This window comes from Oncorhynchus nerka, linkage group LG24 (genome assembly GCF_034236695.1).
Source record: "Oncorhynchus nerka isolate Pitt River linkage group LG24, Oner_Uvic_2.0, whole genome shotgun sequence".
NCBI classification, from domain to species: domain Eukaryota; kingdom Metazoa; phylum Chordata; class Actinopteri; order Salmoniformes; family Salmonidae; genus Oncorhynchus; species Oncorhynchus nerka.
Genome location: NC_088419.1, coordinates 50,672,504 through 50,689,105, shown reverse-complemented (window position 1 = coordinate 50,689,105; position 16,602 = coordinate 50,672,504). Strand labels below are relative to the sequence as shown.

The 16,602-nt window shown below is 41.9% G+C and overlaps 1 protein-coding gene and 1 long non-coding RNA gene across 10 annotated transcripts in view; one reads left to right on the top strand and one right to left on the bottom strand.

Moving 5' to 3' along the window:
- LOC115108092 (single-stranded DNA-binding protein 3-like) overlaps window positions 1-16,602 on the top strand; it is a 53,385-nt gene that overhangs the window by 2,625 nt on the left and 34,158 nt on the right. The window lies entirely within an intron of this gene.
- LOC115108093 (uncharacterized) lies at window positions 350-15,818 on the bottom strand. Of its 6 annotated transcripts, none has more exons than XR_010460910.1 (8): window positions 15,698-15,816; window positions 13,542-13,644; window positions 13,283-13,409; window positions 11,457-11,594; window positions 8,225-8,618; window positions 7,871-8,003; window positions 1,648-1,849; window positions 350-1,497 (listed from the first exon to the last, which is right to left on the bottom strand). It is a non-coding gene; the product is annotated as an uncharacterized LOC115108093 (long non-coding RNA). The 6 variants fall into 6 exon arrangements; XR_003860301.2 differs by having other exon boundaries at window positions 1,758-1,849; window positions 15,698-15,814; XR_010460913.1 differs by lacking the exon at window positions 350-1,497 and having other exon boundaries at window positions 1,504-1,849; window positions 8,225-8,484; window positions 8,552-8,618; window positions 15,698-15,817.

The following is a 16,602-nucleotide window of genomic DNA, read 5'->3' as shown; positions in this document are numbered from 1 at the left end:
CATCATTGTCATTCAGAATGATTTCGAAACTCTTTATGAAGCCAACATAGATGCTTCACATGACATTTATAATCATAATGTATAAAATATGTTAAAACAGACCCTTTTCCCCCCACCACCTACATAGCATCGCAAGCTCACTGATAATTTGAGATGCATCTATGAAGATCTTATAGTCGCCGCCTCTGGTACCCCCCCGGTATCTATCCGCCATTGCAGCGCTTGTCAAGGGTTAAATGCCATGTACAGTTTTTTTTTTTTTGGGGGGGGGGGGGGTATTTATTTATCTTTTATTCTGTTTATGAAACCACAAGGAGTAAAGAACAAGGGAGAGGTCAAACAAAAGGGGTCACTGGTCTATTGTGTTTATTGTTCAAGTGAAATCATGGCTATTTGTTCACCTCGTGGCGTCTACTCATGTTGAAATACCTGTTGTGAAGCAAAGTGTATTTGGCTCATTCTGAGATTAGACAGTGCACTAGTCTCTCAAATCAAAAATCACAAATACAGTAGATGTATATCTCGACTACAGATTCGAAAGGCAAATGGTGGATTAAGAATGTGATTTAAGGAGGTAGAAAATAGCCTATTATAAAACAAATTGCATGTAAATACTCCTACCTGAACTAGTCTGCTTTTTTATCCACAGTTCGGTAGCAAGAGACAAGACAAAAACATGTACAAACATGTCAGACTCAACTGCATAGCAAACCAGTTTGCATACTTCTCCTGTTCATAGGGCTACTAACTGTTTAATGTCCAGATAAGACCTAACTAAACACAAGTATTGTTAAGTATTGCACGTAATATCAAAAGATGAGGTGAGTTCGATATAATATTATACAAATGGACGTTCACCAGCTGACAGTCTTGAGAGATAAGAGTAACCTGTAGTGTGGAAATGTACACTGGTCTGGAAGATCATGATGTAACCTCCAAGAGAGTAACAAACATTAGTAATCCCAAAACTAGTCCCACATTTGAAAATCCCACATTTTAGAAATGCAAAAGTACAGATTTCCTTGGCAGTTGGGGTCGGGGGATATCCCAGAACTGGCGTTCTCAGGTCTCCCAATGATAAGAGTTAGGCTGTTCCTCAGTACAGAATGGGTGTAAAGGGAACTAGCTATCCTGGTCCTTTCCAAGTGCACATATTGGTAGGGGTGCAGGGCAGCAGGACGGTGTCATTCAGTAACAAGGCAGAAAGGTGCTGGGTGATACCATCTTTCACAGGCCAGAGTGGTGCAAGGCGGCCAGGAGAATGGTACCATTCTATCATAGGTCAAATGGGCAGCGCTTCCAGGACTGCACCATGTGTGACAGGACAGAGGGGATCAGGATGATACCATTCCGTCACAGGTCAGAAGGGGGCAGGGTGGCTAGGCTGTCTCTGTTCTCCTCTCGGTACTTGCTGCAGGAGTGAAAGGTGGAAGAAATGCCTGCGATGTCGTTGGAGATATAATGGAGGACTCCTGGTGTGGCCTGGTTGTAGGAGATCTGAGGCAAAATACACAGAGACAATGAGATCAGTGGTCCATATAGATTTCCACATTCTCAGCTTATAGAATAAGGGTGAATACACAGTGTGAAGAAAAGAAGCACAGTTAGCCTGGTCCTAGATCTATTTGTACTGTCTTGTCAACTTACGGTCATTGTCATGTTTGGCATGTGAACGACCAAAGTAGGCTTTACAGCACAAACAGATATTGGACCAGGCTAGCTTTTCGCTGAGTTAACAAAGAGCCCCATTGGCCCACCCTGAGTCGGACTCCTCGCAGATACTGAAGCCTGCACAGAGAACTTCTCCCCGGGTGTATTCCTTAGTGGCAGGGCAATCAGGTATGGGTCCCTAAGAGAGACAGAAGAGGCAGATTGTACCATTAAAAATGTGACACGGACATGAAATCTGGAAGGTGTAGGTGCAGTCAAGCAACAGTTGGGCGTACAACCAAATCTGGGTCAGTTAGGGTGCAGTGAGAGAACAGAAAAATAAATGCAGTGCCATTGGACATTCGTAAGGATTATGGAAGTATTGGGGAACAGTGACCAAGCAACACCAACGAAAAAGCTGGTGATTACGGGAATTAAGTCCTGTCCCTTTCCCCCCTTACTGACACACGGAGGGGCCACACGGTTGATGGTGTCATTCTCATCTGCCTGGACGATCACATCACATTGTCTACATTGGACAAAAGGGACAAGTGGAGGTTGCAATCCAAGGATAAAGACTGGTTATGACTACTTGTGACCGTGTTATAACTAGTTGTAAATAACTGTTGTGACCAATGAATGTATATATGAATGGACAAAGCCGTCGATCACGTGACACCATTCATTCCTATGTGAAGCCTCAACAGTGCAATGAAGCAAAATGAAGTCGGTTAAGATGATGTTTCATGGAGAAACTCATTACTCACTGAGTAGCTCAAATTGAAGGCTGCTATTAGCAGGGTGCCAAATTATCCTTAGAGCTCTTGTGTGCCATTTTAGAATAATCTGTTCAAGGACATACATCTGGTGTATTGTTTTTTTTAAATGAATATTGCCATTTTTCCATTCCCTATAAAGGGGGATCCTGTTTTCTGCAGTACTGTGGTGGGCCTTGAACTTCCGTGGCTTCAATGAGAGGGTCAGTCGTTCTCCCGTGGTTGTGACTAGCTGTGTCTAGTTATGACTTAAAGTGACACGTTAGAGCAGGGGTGTCAAACTCAAATACCCAGTGGACCAAAATGTAAAACCTGAACAAAGTCACGGGCCAACATTGAACAAATTAACCTTTTAATATGGACCCAAACAAGTTTTGCTTTAACATTGAATATGGAACAAGCATCGCTTATTACCATACAATATATAATTTAATAGTGGAGACATGCAAAATCGAATTTCAAATGAAAAAACACATCAATGGCATTCATTTATTAAATAAATAAAATTTAAATAAAAATTGTATGCCTCTTTTCTATTTGCAGCCTTCTGATTTAAATACCAAAATAAACTTTTTCCACTGGCTAATAATTTTACAAATAAAATGATAATAAATCAATCAACCATTCAAGCCCATGCCTTGTAGCAAGAAAAAGTGCATAAAGAAAATGTTAATTATTGCACACTGGTCTAATCTGATGTGCCCAAGCCAGATACCTGGCATCTCTTCTTGGATGCTAGTTCATCAATGTCTGGGCTCAAGCTCTGAGCTGAAGAAATCCTCAGTATCGAGCGAAGATGTTCATCAGTCAGACGTCTCCTGTGAGTTGTTTTGGTCATCTTCATCGAGGAGAAAAGTTGCTCGCATAGATAAGTGCTGCCGAACATGGAGAGCATCTGAGCAGCTTGGGTGCGGAGCTGAGGCATTGTGTCAGGGATGAACCGTGGAAACTGTGCGGCGCCCACAGCATCATACTTTGACTTCAGCGTGTCGTTGCACTGGAGTTCAATCAGCTCCATTTGGATGTTGGTTGGTGCATTTTCCACATCAACTGCGAAGGGATTACTAAGCAGTTCAAACTTGCATTTCTGGGCATCGAAGTCGGCAAATCGCCGGCTAAACTCAGCGGCGAGAACACTGAGTTTTTCAGCAAACTGTGCGCATGGGAACACGGCGGTAGAGATCTGCGCTTTTATGGATTGGCAGCAGGGAAAATGGCAAGGGTTTCCTTGCAGCATCTGATTCTCCCACAGGCACTGTTTAGTTTTGAAGGCCCTCACTGCAGCGTACATGTCTGTGATGATGCGCCCCCGCCCCTGAAGCTGCAGGTTCAGCGCATCGAGATGGCTCGAGATGTCAGAGAAAGGCCAGCTCACACAGGAACTTTTGCTCCCGGAGCTCTGCTGTATCCTTCCCTTTGGTTTCCAGGAATTGACATATTTCCTCACGCAGCTCGAAACATCTGTTCAGTACTTTTCCTCTGCTTAGCCATCTCACCTCTGTGTGATACGGCACGTCTGCGTATTCCGAACCACACTCCTCCAGAAAAGATTTAAACTGGCGGTGATTTAGACCTTTGGCTCTTATAAAGTTAACTACCTGTGTTACTGTGGTCATAACATGTTCCATCTTTAGGGCTTTGGCACACAGTGCTTCCTGATGTATGATGCAGTGGTAAACAGTTAGCTCACCTGCACAGTTCTCTTCCCGCATCTTCTCCCGAACCATGCCCACCAGTCCACTCTTTTTACCGCACATCGCTGGCGCACCATCTGTCGTTAATCCAACGAGTTTATCCCACGGAAGCTTTATTTCAGTTACACATTTGGAAACCTCCTCAAAGATTTCCTTTCCTGTGGTTGTGCCATGCATTGATTTGAATCCTAATAGCTCCTCCGTAACACACAGATTTGAGTCCACTCCACGGATGAAGACTGACAGCTGAGCAGTATCAGATGCGTCGCAGCTCTCATCCACAGCGAGGGAGAACGCAACAAAATCTTTTCCCTTTTCCATCAGCTGGTCATACAGATTGGTGGCAAGATCACATGTGCGATCAGCTACTGTGTTCCTGCTCAGGCTCACGTTTGAAAATGCTTGTTTTTTCTCTGGGCATACGAGGTCACAAACCTTCATCATGCACTTTTTCATGAACTCTCCCTCATTAAAGGGCCGGGCTGATTTTGCGATCTCTGCTGCCACTATATAACTAGCCTTTACAGCAGCCTCGCTTTGTGATGTGGCTTTTTTAAACATATTCTGTTGTGAAACCAAACTTCTTTTCATCTCCTCTACTTTCTGGCTCCTTTGAGTCATGTCCAGGTCCTTGTATTTGTCATGGTGTTTCGTTTCATAGTGTCGTCTAATGTTGTACTCCTTACTTACAGCCACGTTGACTCCACAAACAAGACAAACAGGTTTGTCTTTTACATATGTAAACAGATATTCTGCCTCCCACTTGTCCAGAAAGCTCCTGTTTTCTGCCTTTCTTTTCGCCATTTTTGGGAAGGGTTAGCTCGCTGACAGTTGTAGCGTCTATGTTGCTATGACTACTGTCACAGAGGAGAGAGCATTTCTGGGTCCTGTCCTGATTGGCGCGTGAAAACAGCAGAGCATTATGGGATTCGTAGTATTAGTGGTGAATGCGCTGTATAATACCGGCAGGCCAGCTCTAGTAGTAATTTGGTATTGTCTCGCGGGCCAAATATAATTACCCCAAATTTGGCCCACGGGCCAGAGTTTGACACCCATGCGTTAGAGTAACAGATTAAAGTAACGCGTTAGAGTACTCAAATTACCTTGTGGTAAAGTGTAACTTAACGCGTTTAGTTTTTCAATTTAAGTAATGAGTTCATTCAAATAAGCAAATCGTTACTTTGAAATATTATTTCCCTTTTTTCTTTCCCCTAAATTCACGCTCTTCCTGTTTCTACAAGAACGTTGTGGTGGGAAGCTAGCTAGCAATATGGCAGACACAACAGGCGTGGAAGTATTCACAGTATTTTGAGTTGGAAGAAGAAAATAAGAAAAACACATCAAATGCAAACTGCCTTTCAACTGCGAAGAACTTAACTTCAAATATCAAGAAGCACCTTCAGGCCAAGCAGGACTGGTGGAGAAAGACCCACGCCTGCCGATTGCCTTTGATACTGAGGATGACGGTGCTTCTGCTTTAAAACAGCAAAAGCTAGATTTCTGTTCGGCTAAACCTGGATCTTGAAATTGCATGCGTTTGATTATTGTAATTCCTTTGATTGCATGCCATTTGTTTCAATGCAACCAGGTTTTATCTGACAGACGGCATTTGTGGTCAGCAGTTTAATGCGTAGGTTTATTTTAATTTTCATGTCAAAATTTAAAGTCAGGCTTGTTGTGACTTAATAGCCTGTATTAAGTGGCTTTAATGTGTATATTTCATTTCATAAAGCTGCCTAAATGTTGGTTTGGATTTATGGACAATATTCCTTTGATTCGTTGGATTCATCAAGATAGAATTTTGTTGTGATGCAGCACTTTTCTTTGCATTCATCATACATTTTGATAGTTTAATATGGAATTTTGTTAGAACACTTGGACATAAGCTATTATTTATACATTTTTATTATGTATACATTGTGTGTGTGTGTATATATATATATTTCTCCTCCATCACACATTTTTATGTGGAACAGTTCCATTTCAATATAGGCTACTGAACTATAAAGGTAAAATAATGCAATTTAGCAAAATACACAGTTCAATTTACTAAAACAACTGTAACAACTAGGCTATTAGGAAATATGACAGAGATCTCGGTCTTGAGCTACTCTTTACATGATGACTAGACCGGGCACACACGTGCGTCCACCATCGCGTGCATGTTGATTTTGTCCATCCACACCAGAAGCGATCTGGACACGCAGGTTGAAATATCAAAACTAACTCTGAACCAACTATATTGATTTGGGGACAGGTCGAAACACATGAAGCATTAAATGGACATTTAGCTAGCTAGCTTGTTGTTGCTAGATAATTTGGAAATTGCTCCCAAGGATGAACCAGATTTGTGGAGATCTACAATTTGTTTTCTGAGGTTTTGGCTGATTTCTTTTGATTTTCCCATGATGTCAAGCAAAGAGGCACTGAGTTTGAAGGTAGGCCTTGAAATACATCCACAGGTACACCTCCAATTGACTCAAATGATGTCAATTAGCCTATCAGAAGCTTCTAAAGCCATGACATAATTTTCTGGAATTTTACAAGCTGTTTAAAGGCACAGTCAACTTAATGTCTGTAAACTTCTGACCCACTGGAATTGTGATACCGTGAATTATAAGTGAAATAGTCTGTCTGTAAACAATTGTTGGAAAAATGACTTGTCATGCACAAAGTACATGTCCTAACCGACTTGCCAAAACTATAGTTTGTTAACAAGAAATGTGTGGAGTGATTGAAAAACAAGTTTTAATGACTCCAATTTAAGATTATGTAAACTTCCGACTTCAACTGTACATGTACATATTCCCATTCACCCCTTTAGATTTGTATGTATTAGGTAGTTGTTGGGGAATTGTTAGATTACTGCAATGTTGGAACTAGAAGGACAAGTATTTCGCTACACTCGCATTAACATCTGCTAACCGTGTGTATGTGACAAATAAAATTTAATTTGATTTAGATTTAAAGACAGGTGTGCCAAGCTTATAGCGTCATACCCAAGAAGACTCGAGGCTGTAATCGCTGCCAAAGGTGCTTCAACAAAGTACTGAGTAAAGGGTATGAATACTTATGTAAATGTGAAATTTTTAAAATATTTTTTTATACATTTGCTAAAATTTCTAAAAAACAGTTTTTGCTTTGTCCTTATGGGATATTGTGTGTAGATTGATGAGGGGAAAAAACTATTTAATCATTTTTAGAACAAGACTAACGTAATAAAATGTGGAAAAAGTGAAGGGGTCCGAATACTTTCTGAATGCACTGTAAGTGTACATGTATTTTGCAACTCTCCCGCACACAATGTGGCCAGCATGTTAGATGCTTGAGCGGATTGTTCCACTTTGAATCCCTCAAGTGCTAAGTAGACAAGCCATTCTCTACTGGGCGTAACAATGACCAACACGCGCAGGGCATTTTCAGAGGCTTTTCTGTAACTCAAAAGTAATGTAACGACTAAGAAGTTACTTTCCACAGTAAGTAACGGTGTAACGTAACAACGTACTTTTCATGGCAGTAACATTGTAACCTAACAAGTTACTTTTAAAAGTAACATTCCCAAACACTGGTTATGACTAGCTGGGATTTTGTTGTGACTAGCTCTAACTAGTTACTACTTGTTTCCGTCTTATGACTAGCTATGACGTTGTTGTGACTAGCTCTAACTGTTGTGACTACTTGTATCCGTGTTATGACTAGTGGTGACTTTTGTGGCTACAGTAGTTGTGAATAGATGTGACTGTTACCCACAGGTAATGCCTGTCCCACTCATGTCTCCTGCGCAGGTCTGAGAGCAGATGGAAGGCCTGTTCATCGGGGACGTTGACATGAGACACTCTACCTTAAAACAAAGCATTTGGTTCTCCAGAGTGTGCAGACTAACCTGGGAATAGATCAGGAAGGAGGGGGTTAAACCATGGAAATTACTATAGAATCCATATGGGTTTAAACAGAGCCTTGTAGGGTTATATTTATATACTGCTAGATCATTAAATCATTGACATGTAGTGCAAGTGGAAATGTTATACATAGCTCCTTTAAGAAAGCAGTTGACTTGTTCCACATTGCTTCCATCCAACTTAATCTGAATTCGAAAACACTCACTATGACTGTGCATTTTCAGCTGGCCATCGAAAGTCATAATTGGATTAGCCGGTAGGGAGGAGAGGGGGACAGTTAGCAGGAAACAAACAATCCTATGAGCTTATTCTAATTTAGTTGAATAAAGTTTCTAATGATTGATGCCTTTATGTTTAACTGTTCCACAAACGAGACGTACCTTGTTTTTCCTCAGAGCTCAACATCCAGTTGCTTGGAGCAGCCATTATTTTCAGTGCAGACACATTGTTGTAGCTGAGATACAGCTGAGAAAGAAACCGGTTTGGATTCTTCCATGTAAGTGTGTGTATATGTGTGTGTGCTTTGTCTTACCTAGTTGCTGATGTCCCAGGGTACAGACAGAGGCACCTCCGTTTGTTTGCAGGAGATAATGTACTTCCTGTAAACACATAGTGATCTCATAACAGATGGGATTGCAACTTGAGTTTTCATAAAACTGGTCAAATGGAAAGACACACGGCACAACTATGGTTTAACCCTTACCCTAACTCTAACCATAAACCTAACCCTACCGTAACCATAGCAAGTGGTTGCAACAGTTGATAGTTTGTCGCTAGTGTGAGCATCTGTAGATCATCTATAAGGGACTGGATGGATGAGGATTGGATGAGCAGTGGCATTTGTCTCGTGACATTACTGTAATGGCATTTCTCAATCTACACACCTGGATGGTGACTGGTTGATAGCCCTTATTTATTCACAATAATCTACAGGTAATGCCTGTTAACAGTTCCATTTGAATTATCAATGCGCATCTACTGTCCCACAGCCGGGCCAGTCAATTCATAAACTTTATCTCCACATGAAAAAAGCATCAACATTATCTCCCCATGCTTCTAACCTAGCATCTGGTTTGCAACAGTGGGGGGTTCTAAACCTTGCTTCCTGCCTCTCCGACCTCTGCAATAAATGTTTCAAATTACAAATGTGATTTCCACCTTGCCATAGAGAATGAACATGTCCGGATGAGACAGAACGCTTCTCTGAGCCAGGCGATTTCATGCATCAGCATTCCTTATTATGGATACATCCAAATAAATGGCATTAGAAACAAAAGTAAAACAAATTAATATACACATAGCTTGCTGTCATTTCAGCTGCTCAATGTGATTGTGTTAGCTTTAGTTGTCTAGCTAGCAAAGGAGAAGTGCCAGCCTGCATAGCAACCTTTTTCGCTTAGAATGGACAATGACCGTCCACTTGGCTAGCAATCATGCCAATAGAACGGACGACCAGTCCGCTTGGCTAGCAACCTCAGAAATATAACAAACAACTGGGTTTTGTCCAGACTATATCGTCTGGTGGAAGGATGAAATAAAAATAATTGACTCATTAAAATAACATTTAATGAAAGTCGTTAATAATTTTTTAAATACAGTTGAAGTCGGAAGTTTACACCTTAGCCTCCTTGTTCGCACACACTTTTTCAGTTCTGCCCACAAATGTTCTATAGGATTGAGGTCAGGGCTTTGTGATGGCCAATCCAATACCTTGACTTTGTTGTCCTTAAGCCATTTTGCCACAACTTTGGAAGTATGCTTGGGGTCATTGTCCATTTGGAAGACCCATTTGCGACCAAGTTTTAACTTCCTGACTGCCTTGAGATGTTGCTTCAATATATCCACATGATTTCCCTGCCTCATGATGCCATATATTTTGTGAAGTGCACCGGTCCCTCCTGCAGCAAAGCAACCCACAACATGATGCTGCCACCCCCATGCTTCACGGTTGGGATGGTGTTCTTCGGCTTGCAAGCCTCCCCATTTTTCCTCCAACCATAACGATGGTCATTATGGCCAAACAGTTCTATTTTTGTTTCATCAGACCAGAGGACATTTCTCCAAAAAGTATTAACTTTGTCCCCAGTTGCAAACCGTAGTCTGGCTTTTTTTATGGCGGTTTTGGTGCAGTGGCTTCTTCCTTGCTGAGTGGCCTTTCAGGTTATGTTTATCGTTTTACTGTGGATGTAGATAGTTTTGTACCCGTTTCCTCCAGCATCGTTACAGGGTCTTTTGCTGTTGTTCTGGGATTGACTTGCATTTTTCGCTAAAGTATGTTCATCTCTAGGAGACAGAACGCTTCTCCTTCCTGAGCAGTATGACGGCTGCATGGTCCCATGGTGTTTATACATGCGTAATATTGTTTGTACAGATGAACGTGGTACCTTCAGGCGTTTGGAAATTGCTCCCAAGGATGAACCAGACTTGGAGGTCGACAATTTGTTTCCTGAGGTCTTGGCTGATTTCTTTAGATTTTCCCATGATGTCAAGCTAAGAGGCACTGTGTTTGAAGGTAGGCCTTGAAATACATCCACAGGTACACCTCCAATTGACTCAAATTATGTCAATTAGCCTATCTAAAGGCATGACATAATTTTGTGGAATTTTCCAAGCTGTTTAAAGGCACAGTCAACTTAGTGTATGTAAACTTCTGATCCACTGGAAATGTGACACAGTGAATTATAAGTGAAATAATCTGTCTGTAAACAATTGTTGGAAAAATAACTTGTGTCATGCACAAAGTAGATGTCCTAACCGACTTGCCAAAACTATAGTTTGTTAGCAAGAAATTTGTGGAGTGGTTTAAAAACAAGTTTAAATGACTCCAACCTAAGTGTATGTAAACTTCCGACTTCAACTGTATGTTGCTAACCATTTGATAAAAGCAATAAGGTACTCGACCCATGAGTTATGGTGAATAAGACACTCCTAAGGGTTATTTCCCCTAATTATAGCCCTTAGCCGTGTGTTATTCGCTATTCTAAACTGTGTGGTTCGAGCCCTGAATGCTGATTGGCTGACAGCCATGGTATATCAGACTATATACCATGGGTATGACAAAACATGTATTTTTACTGCTCTAATTACATTGGTAACAGGTTTATAATAGCAATAAGGCACCTTGGGGGTTTGTGATATATGGCCAATATACTACGGCTAAGGGCTGTGTCCAGCCATTCCGTGTTGCGTTGGCCGTGGTATATTGGCCATATACCAATCCTCCTCAGACCTTATTGCTTCCTAATCCACTGGTTATTGTGCCTTATTGCTTAATTGACCTCCATACACACATACATGCACACTTTCTTGCACGTACACTACCTCGCTCTCAAACACAGACACGCATACTCACCCCCCCCCCCCCCACACACACACACAAACTGTCTCTCTCCACAGGTACAGTAGCCTGTGCATCAGAGGTCATCTGTAGAACTCACCACCAGTTTGGGTTGTATCTGGGGCAACGTGCGTGGCTTTCTGCCTTTGTCCAGCACCTCAAAAGGTCATAAAGGCGCCGTTGATGTGCCGCAACGCACCCTGGTAGGCCTCTGCACACACACCTACCTACCTCCATACTGAAACATAACACACAGAAGCACACACACACACCGACAAGCAAACACACATTGACAGGTTAAATAGAATGAGACCAGTTTCCCATTTCTTGTTTGTTGTTAGTCCAGTAGCTATACTGAACAAAAATATAAATGTAACATGCAACATTTAACGATTTTACTGAATTACAGTTCATATGAGGAAACCAGTTAATTGAAATAAAATCATTAGGCCCTAATCTATGGATTTCACATGACTGGGAATACAGATATGCATTTGTTGGTTACAGATTATTTTTTTAAGAAAATGGGCCTCACAATGGGCCTCAGGATCTCGTTGTGGTATTTCTGTGCATTCAAATTGCCAATCGATAATCGCCTGCCCATATCATAACCCCACCGCCACCATGGGGCACTCTATTCACAATGTTGACATCAGAAAACCGCTCGCCCACACAACGCCATACACATGGTCTGCGGTTGTGATGCCGGTTGCATGTACTCCCAAATTCTCTAAAATGATGGAGGTGGCTCATGGTAGAGATATGAACATTCAATTCTCTGTCAACAGCTCTGGTGGACATTCCTGCAGTCAGCATGCCAATTGCACGCTCCCTCAAAACTTTAGACATCTGTGGCATTGTGTTAGGTGACAAAACTGCGCATTTTAGAAGCCTATTATTGTCCCCAGCACAAGGTGCACCTATGTAATGATCATGCTCTTTAATCAGCTACTTGATATGCCACACCTGTCAGGTGGATGAAGTATCTTGACAAAGGAGAATGCTCTAGTGAGCAGGGATGTAAATAAATACATTTGTGCACACATTTTCTGAGAATTAAGCTTTGTGTGTATCGAACATTTTTGGGATCTTTTATTTCAGCTCATGAAACAGGGGACCAACACATTACATGCTGTATTTATATTTTTGTTCAGTTTTCTTACATGTTTCGTTTACATTTTTGTTCAGTGTACTTTTCAGACTAATTCCTTCTCACTTGTTCTTGAAGGCATTATTAACAATGGCCTTCAGCACCGGCCGGTCACCAATGTGAAACGGAGCCCGAAAGGGGAACATGTCTATGGTCCTCAGGGTGGGGTGGGCGCTACACAGACGACTGGAGAATGGATGTGTGTGCGAAAGTGGGGAGAAGGAGGGAGAGAGAGAGCGAGAGAGAAACAGGGAGGGAGGGAGGGAGACTTAATCCATCTCACTTCTTCTACAGAGGCTCAACCCTGTTGTGGCCAATCTACTACAACTATATCCACATTTTGACACAATAAGAAACCTCAGTATCTCCATGAGTTCAGAAAGACGGGCAGGTCACAGATATAATAGGACTCAATGGGCTGCGATGGTGGCCACGTTCTCCATCCAGGCCATGATCTGGCCGGCCGACGGTGCTGACCAGGTGGTTGGCATGGGGCAGCAGCACCAGCGCCACACTCTCTACCTGCGTCCGCTCGGCTGGCACTGGGTCCTTGTACTCCTGGCACACAAGTACGTACACACACGCACGAGAGCGCAATGCAACTGCTCTGGACAACAGGCTGTGGCATGGGTGTGACTACCACTGATAAGGGTAGCTATTTTACATTCGAGATAAGAGGGAAATTGGACGTTTAAAGCATTTTGTGACCTTCCTAGTCAGGTCATGTAAGGAAAAACTCCATGCCTTAGTTCCAATGCTTCCTGTTTGTACTGTACCTAGTTGAGCGGTGCTGCTGCTCAGTAGGTCTGTGATGATCTCAGCGGGGATCAGTCTCATCCTCCTCCTCTCTGCCGCGATGCTGTACTCCATCTGCTCTGTCTGCGTCCGCGGAATCACCTGCATCTGCACACGCACACACAGAGTGTTGGTGGGCGGTGTGTGTCCTCCTATTGGAGCATGACATGTTGATATGTCCAACACTGTCAAAATAAGATGGGTGCTTTCTCTCCCTCTTTCTCGCTCTTCAGCCCTCACCTTCCCCGCCTCAGTACGTCGCACCACAAAAGATGGCAAAGGCATTGCACACGTTCCACTGGCAATTACTGAACGGGTCCTCACAGCTCACCGCGATGCCCACCTGAGGGTAGTGCCCACATGGCATCACATCCAGACACCAGGCAGTGTGTCAGATATATTTTTTTACATCACATCTATTACTAAGGCTGCATCCCAAATGGCACCCTATATGCCCTATGGCAGTGGTTTCCAAACCTCTTCACTCTGCCCCCTCCTACCCCCCATTCCATCAATGGGTAACTCCCTCCCCCACGCCACATCTATTTCTATGGGCACAAGCACTGTACATCAAACAAACTGTACACACCATGTTTGTTGGTGGAGCAAAAATGTTGCAGGTTTAAAGCTCATTTCCTGCAATTCTATACATTTTGCCATGTCTTGTGTGTATTCATGTGATATCTGAGTGACTCAAACATTACAACAGAATCCATGGGCTAAAAACCTAGTAAAAAAAAGTTAGCCGATATGGGCTAGTTGATCTGGACATTATTGACAGGCTAGAAATAGCTCTCTAAGGTCTGCATTGACAAAAGGGAAACCTGCTGAGGCACCACCCAATTTCAAAATTGCTCCTTGTGCCTTGTACAATTACAACTTTCAAGAGTAAGTTGAAAGCCCGACTTGAGTTCCTGCGCCTTCCCCGCCGATGCCTCACGCCCCAGAGTTTGGGAAGCTATGAGCCTTGGTTAAAAGCAGTGCACTATATAGGGAAAGATATGCCATTTGGGATGCAGATGAAGTAATTAGTGAAATAAACAGGAGAAGATGCTACTGTATAGAACACATGATCTAGACCAGTATCATCTATTGTGAAGCAGCATTATGTATGCAAATATTCTTTTGCATACATTATTCAACCCAGGTCTAGAGGGACCACTTTCTCTTTAGAGGTCATACTATGAGGTCAGAGGTCATAGCTCACCAGACAGACAGGCTGTGGAGTCCATCCACGTGAGCAGCTGGCCTACACTGACCAGTCTTGATCTAGTGCAGTGGTATTCACACTTTTTCAGCAGAGACCCCATTTTTATACCAGAATTTCTTGCAACCCCACCCACCCCATTGACACAAGCAACAAAACCTTCAATTCATTACATTTGAATGTATCTTATCAAAATGAAAAGAAACCAATAAATATAGTTAATCAAACCATTTTTCTAATTATCTTTCTCAAAAATGTTTGTATATCGTCCCATACAGTTATATGTACTTTCGCGATCCCACTGCGATTTGGTCACGGATCATAATACAACATGGCATTGACCCCAGGCTCAATTGTTACCCGAGATTTAGCTGTTTGGTGGACGAGATGATATATTATAACGTTTCCTCATCATACAGATGCTCCTAGAATAGTTTTAAAACACAAACAAGGAATATTGTAGTTGTATCAAGCTCTTTGAATATATTATTTAATTATGCAAAGGTCTTAATAGCACCACATTCATCACATTCGTGGAAATCCTAACACATCATGACTAGGTATGAGGAAAACAGAACAAAACAGTTTTTTTCCTGCCTGAAAACAATTTGGCTCTCAACAGGATTTGGCTTTGATCTGTCTAAAACAATGCTCGATGTGAACAACAGGCAATTCCCACCCTAAACTACTGTGTTTAACACAATGGGTCTCATCCAAATTTAAAAAATAACTTCTGAAGGAGTCACATTTCTCAATGAAACAAATAACTAAATCATGTATTGCTGTTTTTTGCAGTTCAATTCGCTCAAGCAGCGCAGTAATTTTGGACCAGAGCCACTGCGCCAACAAAAGTTAGTGTGTTTCACAAAACAAGATGCTTTACTGGGGAGCAATCTGCAGCTCAGTTTGTCCTCTGACATATGTTTAACGCCATTATTTCTTCCTCGAAGAACAGTGAGAAATACGTTATTCGATTATCCGGTTATCATCCCACACTCATGAGATAGGCTATAGGCTATTAGCGTGGTGAAACTACCGAGGGAGTAGAAAACTGTAGGTATATATCCACACAACAAAAAGTCTCAAGTCTGTCTGCAGAGTAATTTGACAGAGCAGACTAAAAACAAAGATTAGGCAATCGCTTATGACACGTTTTTCATAATTTCCCAAGACACAAAAAATGACTTACCCAAACTGAAATGATATGCAGACGATCCGGTCACATTTGCTTGAATGACTGTGCACAACAAAACGTACGTAGAGGCAGTCTCACGGAGAAAAGTCCGCACACCAGACACCACCCCTCTCTGCCCATTCCTCGGACGCGGCTAAACAGATCACACGCCTCCTGTTGGTAGAGTTTTTTTAAAATGTTTTTAATATTTTTTTTATTTCACCTTTATTTAACCAGGTAGGCTAGTTGAGAACAAGTTCTCATTTGCAACTGCGACCTGGCCAAGATAAAGCATAGCAGTGTGAACAGACAACACAGAGTTACACATGGAGTAAACAATTAACAAGTCAATAACACAGTAGAAAAAAAATGGGCAGTCTATATACAATGTGTGCAAAAGGCATGAGGAGGTAGGCAAATAATACAATTTTGCAGATTAACACTGGAGTGATAAATGATCAGATGGTCATGTACAGGTAGAGATATTGGTGTGCAAAAGAGCAGAAAAGTAAATAAAAAAAATTAAAAAAAACAGTATAAAAACAGTATGGGAATGAGGTAGGTGAAAATGGGTGGGCTATTTACCAATAGACTATGTACAGCTGCAGCGATCGGTTAGCTGCTCGGATAGCTGATGTTTGAAGTTGGTGAGGGAAATAAAAGTCTCCAACTTCAGCGATTTTTGCGTGACCAATTTAATTTAAACTTTTTAAGGTGGAACTTTAAGATCAATACCACTTTATTGGTCTATTGCACATAGCGGCGGTTCTAGCTTCTATGGGTCCCCTTCCCTCTTCAACGACCCCTGCCAAAAAAAAAAAGCACCCTTCTGCACTAACTGTAATTTTTATTCAGACATTTGGAACAACACAAATAATTATAACATTTAAAACACATATAAAAAAATATATATACAAAAA